The sequence below is a fragment of the Aegilops tauschii genome, chromosome 5 (genome assembly GCF_002575655.3).
Source record: "Aegilops tauschii subsp. strangulata cultivar AL8/78 chromosome 5, Aet v6.0, whole genome shotgun sequence".
In the NCBI taxonomy this organism is placed as follows: Eukaryota; Viridiplantae; Streptophyta; class Magnoliopsida; order Poales; family Poaceae; genus Aegilops; species Aegilops tauschii.
In genome coordinates, this window is record NC_053039.3 from 522,565,607 (window position 1) to 522,573,576 (window position 7,970).

General features: G+C 50.2%; 1 pseudogene; it reads left to right on the plus strand.

Moving 5' to 3' along the window:
• The first annotated feature begins 5,575 nt into the window (after window positions 1-5,575).
• Window positions 5,576-7,469, plus strand: LOC109741784 (uncharacterized; annotated as a pseudogene).
• Window positions 7,470-7,970: the final 501 nt, after the last annotated feature.

The following is a 7,970-nucleotide window of genomic DNA, read 5'->3' on the forward strand; positions in this document are numbered from 1 at the left end:
AGTTGCTGCCATCATCTTTCAGCTTGGTTTTCTCTAGGAACGCGTTGAAATTGAGGACAACGTGGGCCATTTGATCTACAAGACATAGTGTAAAGATTTTAGACTAAGTTCATGATAATTAAGTTCATCTAATCAAATTACTCAATGAACTCCCACTCAGATAGACATCCCTCTAGTCATCTAAGTGAAACATGATCCGAGTTAACTAGGCCGTGTCCGATCATCACGTGAGACGGACTAGTCAAGATCGGTGAACATCTCCATGTTGATCGTATCTTCTATACGACTCATGCTCGACCTTTCGGTCCTCCGTGTTCCGAGGCCATGTCTGTACATGCTAGGCTCGTCAAGTCAACCTAAGTGTATTGCGTGTGTTCCGAGGTCATGTCTGTACATGCTAGGCTCGTCAACACCCGTTGTATGCGAACGTTAGAATCTATCACACCCGATCATCACGTGGTGCTTCGAAACAACGAACCTTCGCAACGGTGCACAGTTAGGGGGAACACTTTCTTGAAATTATCATAAGGGATCATCTTACTTACTACCGTCGTTCTAAGCAAATAAGATGCAAAAACATGATAAACATCACATGCAATCAAATAGTGACATGATATGGCCAATATCATTATGCTTCTTTGATCTCCATCTTCGGGGCACCATGATCATCTTCGTCACCGGCATGACACCATGATCTCCATCATCATGATCTCCATCATTGTGTCTTCATGAAGTCGTCACGCCAACGATTACTTCTACTTCTATGGCTAACGCGTTTAGCAACAAAGTAAAGTAATTTACATGGCGTTATTCAATGACACGCAGGTCATACAAAATAATAAAGACAACTCCTATGGCTCCTGCCGGTTGTCATGCTCATCGACATGCAAGTCGTGATTCCTATTACAAGAATATGATCAATCTCATACATCACATATATCATTCATCACATCTTCTGGCCATATCACATCACATAGCACTTGCTGCAAAAACAAGTTAGACGTCCTCTAATTGTTGTTGCAAGTTTTTTTACGTGGCTTGTATAGGTTTCTAGCAAGAACGTTTCTTACCTACGTAAAACCACAACGTGATTTGCCAATTTCTATTTACCCTTCATAAGGACCCTTTTCATCGAGTCCGTTTCGACTAAAGTAGGAGAGACAGACACCCGCTAGCCACCTTATGCAACTAGTGCATGTCAGTCGGTGGAACCTGTCTCACGTAAGCGTACGTGTAAGGTCGGTCCGGGCCGCTTCATCCCACAATACCGCCGAGACAAGACAAGACTAGTAGCGGCAAGAAGAATTGGCAACATCAACGCCCACAACTGCTTTGTGTTCTACTCGTGCATAGTAGCTACGCATAGGCCTGGCTCATGATGCCACTGTTGGGGATCGTAGCAGAATTTTAAAATTTTCCTACGCTCACCAAGATCCATCTATGGAGTATACTAGCAACGAGGGGAAAGGAGTGCATCTACATACCCTTGTAGATCGCGAGCGGAAGCGTTCCAATGAACGTGGATGACGGAGTCGTACTCGCCGTGATCCAAATCACCGATGACCGAGTGCCGAACGGATGGCACCTCCGCGTTCAACACACGTACGGTGCAGCGACGTCTCCTCCTTCTTGATCCAGAAAGGGGGAAGGAGAGGTTGATGGAGATCCAGCAGCATGACGGCGTGGTGGTGGATGTAGCGGGTCTCGGCAGGGCTTCGCCGAGCTTCTGCGAGAGGGAGAGGTGTAGCAGGGGAGGAGGGAGGCGCCCAAGGCTGTAATACTACTGCCCTCCCTCCCCCCTTTATATAGGCCCCCTGGGAGGGGGGGCGCCGGCCAGGAGCCCATCTGGATGGGGGGGCGGCGGCCAGGGGGGTAACTTACCCCCCCCCCCCCCCAAGTCAAGTGGGGCGCCCCCCCCCCACCCTAGGGTTTCCAACCCTAGGCGCAGGGGGGAGGCCCATGGGGGGCGCCCCAGCCCACTATGGGCTGGTTCCCTTCCCACTTCAGCCCATGGGGCCCTCCGGGACAGGTGGCCCCACCCGGTGGACCCCCGGGACCCTTCCGGTGGTCCCGGTACAATACCGATAACCCCCAAAACTTTCCCGGTGGCCGAAACTGGACTTCCTATATATAATTCTTCACCTCCGGACCATTCTGGAACTCCTCGTGACGTCCGAGATCTCATCCGGGACTCCGAACAACTTTTGGGTTTCTGCATACTCATATCTCTACAACCCTAGCGTCACCGAACCTTAAGTGTGTAGACCCTACGGGTTCAGGAGACATGCAGACATGACCGAGACGCCTCTCCGGTCAATAACCAACAGCGGGATCTGGATACCCATGTTGGCTCCCACATGTTCCACGATGATGTCATCGGATGAACCACGATGTCGAGGATTCAATCAATCCCGTATACAATTCCCTTTGTCAATCGGTATGTTACTTGCCCGAGATTCGATCGTCGGTATCCCAATACCCTGTTCAATCTCGTTACCGGCAAGTCTCTTTACTCGTACCGCAATGCATGATCCCGTGACCAACGCCTTAGTCACATTGAGCTCATTATGATGATGCATTACCGAGTGGGCCCAGAGATACCTCTCCGTCATACGGAGTGACAAATCCCAGTCTCGATCCGTGCCAACCCAACAGACACTTTCGGAGATACCCGTAGTGCACCTTTATAGTCACCCAGTTACGTTGTGACTTTTGGCACACCCAAAGCACTCTTACGGTATCCGGGAGTTGCACGATCTCATGGTCTAAGGAAAAGATACTTGACATTGGAAAAGCTCTAGCAAACGAAACTACACGATCTTTTATGCTATGCTTAGGATTGGGTCTTGTCCATCACATCATTCTCCTAATGATGTGATCCCGTTATCAACGACATCCAATGTCCATAGTCAGGAAACCATGACTATCGGTTGATCAACGAGCTAGTCAACTAGAGGCTTACTAGGGACACGTTGTGGTCTATATATTCACACATGTATTACGATTTCCGGATAACACAATTATAGCATGAATAATAGACAATTATCATGAACAAAGAAATATAATAATAACCATTTATTATTGCCTCTAGGGCATATTTCCAACACTGGCTCCCCCGTCCAGCGGGGAGAAGCATTGGCGAAGAGTGCGTCATGGTGAGGTCATGTGTGAGGATGTCATGATGCTACGCAGCCCATCCCAAGAAATCCATGTCGGTGGCCATTGGCTCCCATAGCCAGCCATGGTAGGCACAGTTGAGTGGGCGAGGTCGGGGAAATGAGGTGCTCCCCTGCCATGGGTAGAGGCGGGGCGTCGTTCGACGGCCACGGGGAGTCGACACTTTTGATGTATAAGGAAGGGTGGATTTGAACCGGAGAAGGAAGAAGAGAAGAAGATGCGGTTGCGCCAGATCGATGCGAGAGGATAAAGTGATAGGATGGGACCCGTGCAGTTTCTAGAGTCCACGAGAAACATCTAGTCTAGTCTAAACCAATGAAAAAAAATTAGTGTGCTATAGCACCGCCTTTAAAATACACTATTAGCGAGACATTTGTTGGAAATATGCCCTAGAGGCAATAATAAAATGGTTATTATTGTATTTCCTTGTTCATGATAATTGTCTACTGTTCATGCTATAATTGTATTAACTGGAAACCGTAATACATGTGTGAATATATAGACCACAACATGTCCCTAGTGAGCCTCTAGTTGACTAGCTTGTTGATCAATAGATGGTTATGGTTTCCTGACCATGGACATTGGATGTCATTGATAACGGGATCACATCATTGAGAATGATGTGATGGACAAGACCCAATCCTAAGCATAGTACAAGATCATGTAGTTCGTTTGCTAAGAGCTTTTTCTAATGTCAAGTATCATTTCCTTAGACCATGAGATTGTGCAACTCCCGGATACCGTAGGAATGCTTTGGGTGTACCAAACGTCACAACGTAACTGGGTGGCTATAAAGGTGCACTACAGGTATCTCCGAAAGTGCCTGTTGGGTTGGCACGAATCGAGACTGGGATTTGCCACTCCGTATGACGGAGAGGTATCTCTGGGCCCACTCGGTAATGCATCATCATAATAAGCTCAATGTGACTAATGAGTTAGCCACGGGATCATGCATTACGGAACGAGTAAAGAGACTTGCCAGTAACGAGATTGAACGAGGTATTGGGATACCGACGATCGAATCTCGGGCAAGTAACATACCGGTGGACAAAGGGAATTGTATATGGGATTAATTGAATCCCCGACATCGTGGTTCATCCGATGAGAACATCGTGGAACATGTGGGAGCCAATATGGGTATCCAGATCCTGCTATTGGTTATTGGCCGGAGAGGTGTCTCGGTCATGTCTGCATGGTTCCCGAACCCGTAGGGTCTACACACTTAAGGTTCGGTGACGCTAGAGTTGTTATGGGAAATAGTATGTGGTTACCGAAGGTTGTTCGGAGTCCCGTATGAGATCCCGGACGTGACGAGGAACTCCGGAATGGTCCGGAGGTGAAGATCGATATATTGGACGAAGGGTATTGGAGTCCGGAATTGTTCTGGGAGTACCGGGTGACGACCAGCGTGACCGAAAGGTGTTTCGGAGGCCCCGGCAAGCGTTGGGGGGCCTTATGGGCCAAGGGGAGGGGGCATATCAGCCCACTAAGGGGCTGTGCGCCCCTCCCACCCCATCTCACGTAACGTGGAGAGGTGGGGGCGCCTCCCCTAGGGCAGCCACCCCTCCCGGCTTGGGGGCAAGTTTCCTAGGGGTGGGGGCGCCCAAACCCATCTAGGGTTTCCCCTATGGCCGCCGCCCCTCCCCTAGTGAACCCTAGGGCGCCTCCTCCTCCCCCCTTCCCCCTATATATAGTGAGGGAGATAGAGGGCAGCCGCACCCCTTCCCTGGCGCAGCCCCTCCCTCCTCCAACTCTTCCTTCTCCTCCGTAGAGCTTGGCGAAGACCTGCAGGAATACCACAAGCTCCTCCACCACGTCGTCGTGCTGCTGGAGTTCTCCCTCAACTTCTCCTCTCCCCTTGCTGGATCAAGAAGGAGGAGACTTCCCCGGGCTGTACGTGTGTTGAACGCGGAGGCGCCGTCCGTTCGGCGCTAGACCGGATCTTCCGTGATTTGAATCGCCGCGAGTACGACTCCATCAACCGCGTTCTTATAACGCTTCCGCTTAGCGATCTTCAAGGGTATGAAGATGCACTCCCTCTCTTCCGTTGCTAGCATCTCCTAGATTGATCTTGGTGACACGTAGGAAATTTTTGAATTATTGCTACGTTCCCCAACAACATTATACACTGATTCATTTAGCTAGAAAATGCTTAGAACGCTATAGATTGCTATTATTGGTGCTATAGCGTGTTATTTTCTCAGTGATTTAAACACACTACAAAATCTATTATACACTAATTTATTTGGTGAGGCTATAATTGGCTATTAGCGGTGCTGTAGTGTGCTATTTTTTCAGCGGTGTAAACACACTAGAAAACCAAAAGTGAACTAGACTGGTTTATAGGAGTAATGAACAGTTGAACCAGAGAAAAACCGGACACACGTGTGGCTCGTTGAACAGTTGAAACACAGGAGACCAACTCCGACGAGCCCTCCTCTCCTCGTAACCACCGTCCGTACCGACCAAAATCCGCAGAGCACCACGGCCGCGACGGCAAGCTAAAGCATCCTCTGTTCTCGATCCAGACAGCCATGGGCCCATGGCGGCCGCACTTCTCGCCGCCACGCGCTCGCCTCTCCCGCTGACATTTTGGAGACGGAGGCCTCTTCTCGCGGCTCCACCGCCCGCGCTCCGCCCGAGGGATCCAGCCTCTGCTCCTCCCGGAATCCCGCCGCCTCCCCGCAAAGCTCTCGCTCCCGTCGCCAGAGCGCCGACGCCGGCGCGAGGCGGCGGTGACGCGACGGAGGAGCCGGGCCAGGCGCCCAGCGACTGGGCGGGGCGGCTGGCGCTGGGCGCGCTCCTGGGCTCCGCCGCCCTGCTCGGCGGCCGTGGCGCGGCACTCGCGGCGGCCGAGGACTCCATCTAGGCGTCCGGGTTCGGGCTGCGGGTGGCGGCGTCGCTGCGGAGCCTCGGCTGGCCCGACGACGCCGTCGTGTTCATAATTGCCACATTGCCGGTGCTAGAGCTGCGCGGAGCAATTCCGGCCGGGTATTGGATGCGCCGTCACCCCGTCCAGCTGACCGTCCTGGCAGTTTTGATGTCAGGTTAGTGTCTGTCCGCCCAGGCCTGTGTACGCCAAATGTTCGATTAATTGCCGGTGGTGCATTGACTAAATTTCAGTTCAGACTTATCATTCGTAGTTTGCATTAAAGAAGGGAGAAGTATGTACATTGCTCAAAACCAGCTAGAAAACTAAAGAAAAATAGGAGTATATGCCACTTACTGTCGATCAACCTAGCCTATGCACTGAAGGTCTAACACTCAGCACGAATTAAAGACATGCTCTCATCAGAGGAGGCCTGGGCATTTTGGAAGATCCCATGGCAGCGCTCCTTCCACAGGGGACAGACTACATGAATCGCCATTGACGCCATCTTCTGGCATTGGGGATTTTTTACCCCATGTGAAAGTTTTCTCCACCGGCCAGCGACGGAAGACCTCAGGGCAATGGCAGAGGCTCTAGGATGAGAGGAAGAGAAGGCAAACCAATTTTGCTTAGCAAAAGAAGCTTCTCGCCTTAGCACTCCAAATCTTAAGGAGGTCGTTACAATGAATTTGCCGACACCGCCGATTAAGAGTTGCAGGCTGTGAGCTTCTAAGACCCTCTCCCCCTCCCCTGAGCGCTTTAGACCAAATCTGCAAGAACATGTCAATTTCCTCCTCCAAGTTAATCCTTTCAAGGTCCTTCATCCACTTTCCTCCCCTGATCCCATCACAAACATAGATACTTTTCCTAGAGGCCAACCAGTAAGCCGGGCGCCATATCTTTCAGAGGGACTCCATCAAGCCAACTGCCGAACCGGAATGAGGCCTTTTCCCCATTCCAAATGTGAATCAAAGCGCAGGTCGCAAAGAGTTGCTGATCGGTCTCATTGCAAGGAACAGGCAGTCCTTTCCATGGTCTGTTCACATTGTCCCAGTTGAACCATAGTCATCTTAACAGCAACGCCCTGCTAAAGTGCTCCAATCTTTTACTCCTAATCCCCAACAATCTTTTTTTGAGGAATCACCGGAGGAAGAGTTCTCCCACCTGAATATATTGCTCAAAAGTGGCAAAAGTCAAGAGTCACCCCTCAGGCTGTTGCTGATCCAGTTTGTAAGGAAAACTGGATCAAAAACCTTAATCACCAACAGTATTTAGACGAGCAGACCTTCACCTAGCTTAATAACACTTACCCTCATGCGCCTCTTATCCAGATACAGAGAAAATTTCTCCTAATCTTGTCTATCGTTTTGATAATCCACTTGGACAGTGGAAAAGCAGTGAACAAGGAGGTTGTGACTTCTGAGCGCAGTCAGCACAGAATTGATAAGCGTTAGACAACCCTTTCCGGACATGAATTTTACCTTCCATGGCTTAATTATGTCCAAGAGGGGTTGGCATTCAGTCTTCTCAGCATGGAGATAGAGATGGTGTCTTTGAGCTCCATAAGCAAGAAAGTATCGTCAAGGTGCGGAAGATCAGCGGAGTGGAGCTGCAGGAAAAAAAAAATCCCAGTTAAGCCCCATAAGGTCTCTGGCAAGCCTCCCTGAGCAGGGAATTGAAGTGATGCGGCAGCACCTGAGCTTTAGGATCATGTCAGACGCCTCTTCCCGCTTCAGATTTTTCAAAACAAGAATGTGATTCTTCCTCCTCCAGGTCATTCGCTGTAACGTGAAAAACTTTTCTGTTTGCATCTCCAGATTTGATCCACATAATACAAGATCTCTGACGCCATCTCACTCTGCCAAGCGCTGCAAAGACAAGCAGCTTCGATTTCAAGAGAAAACGAAGGTTTCATTCCGTAGCA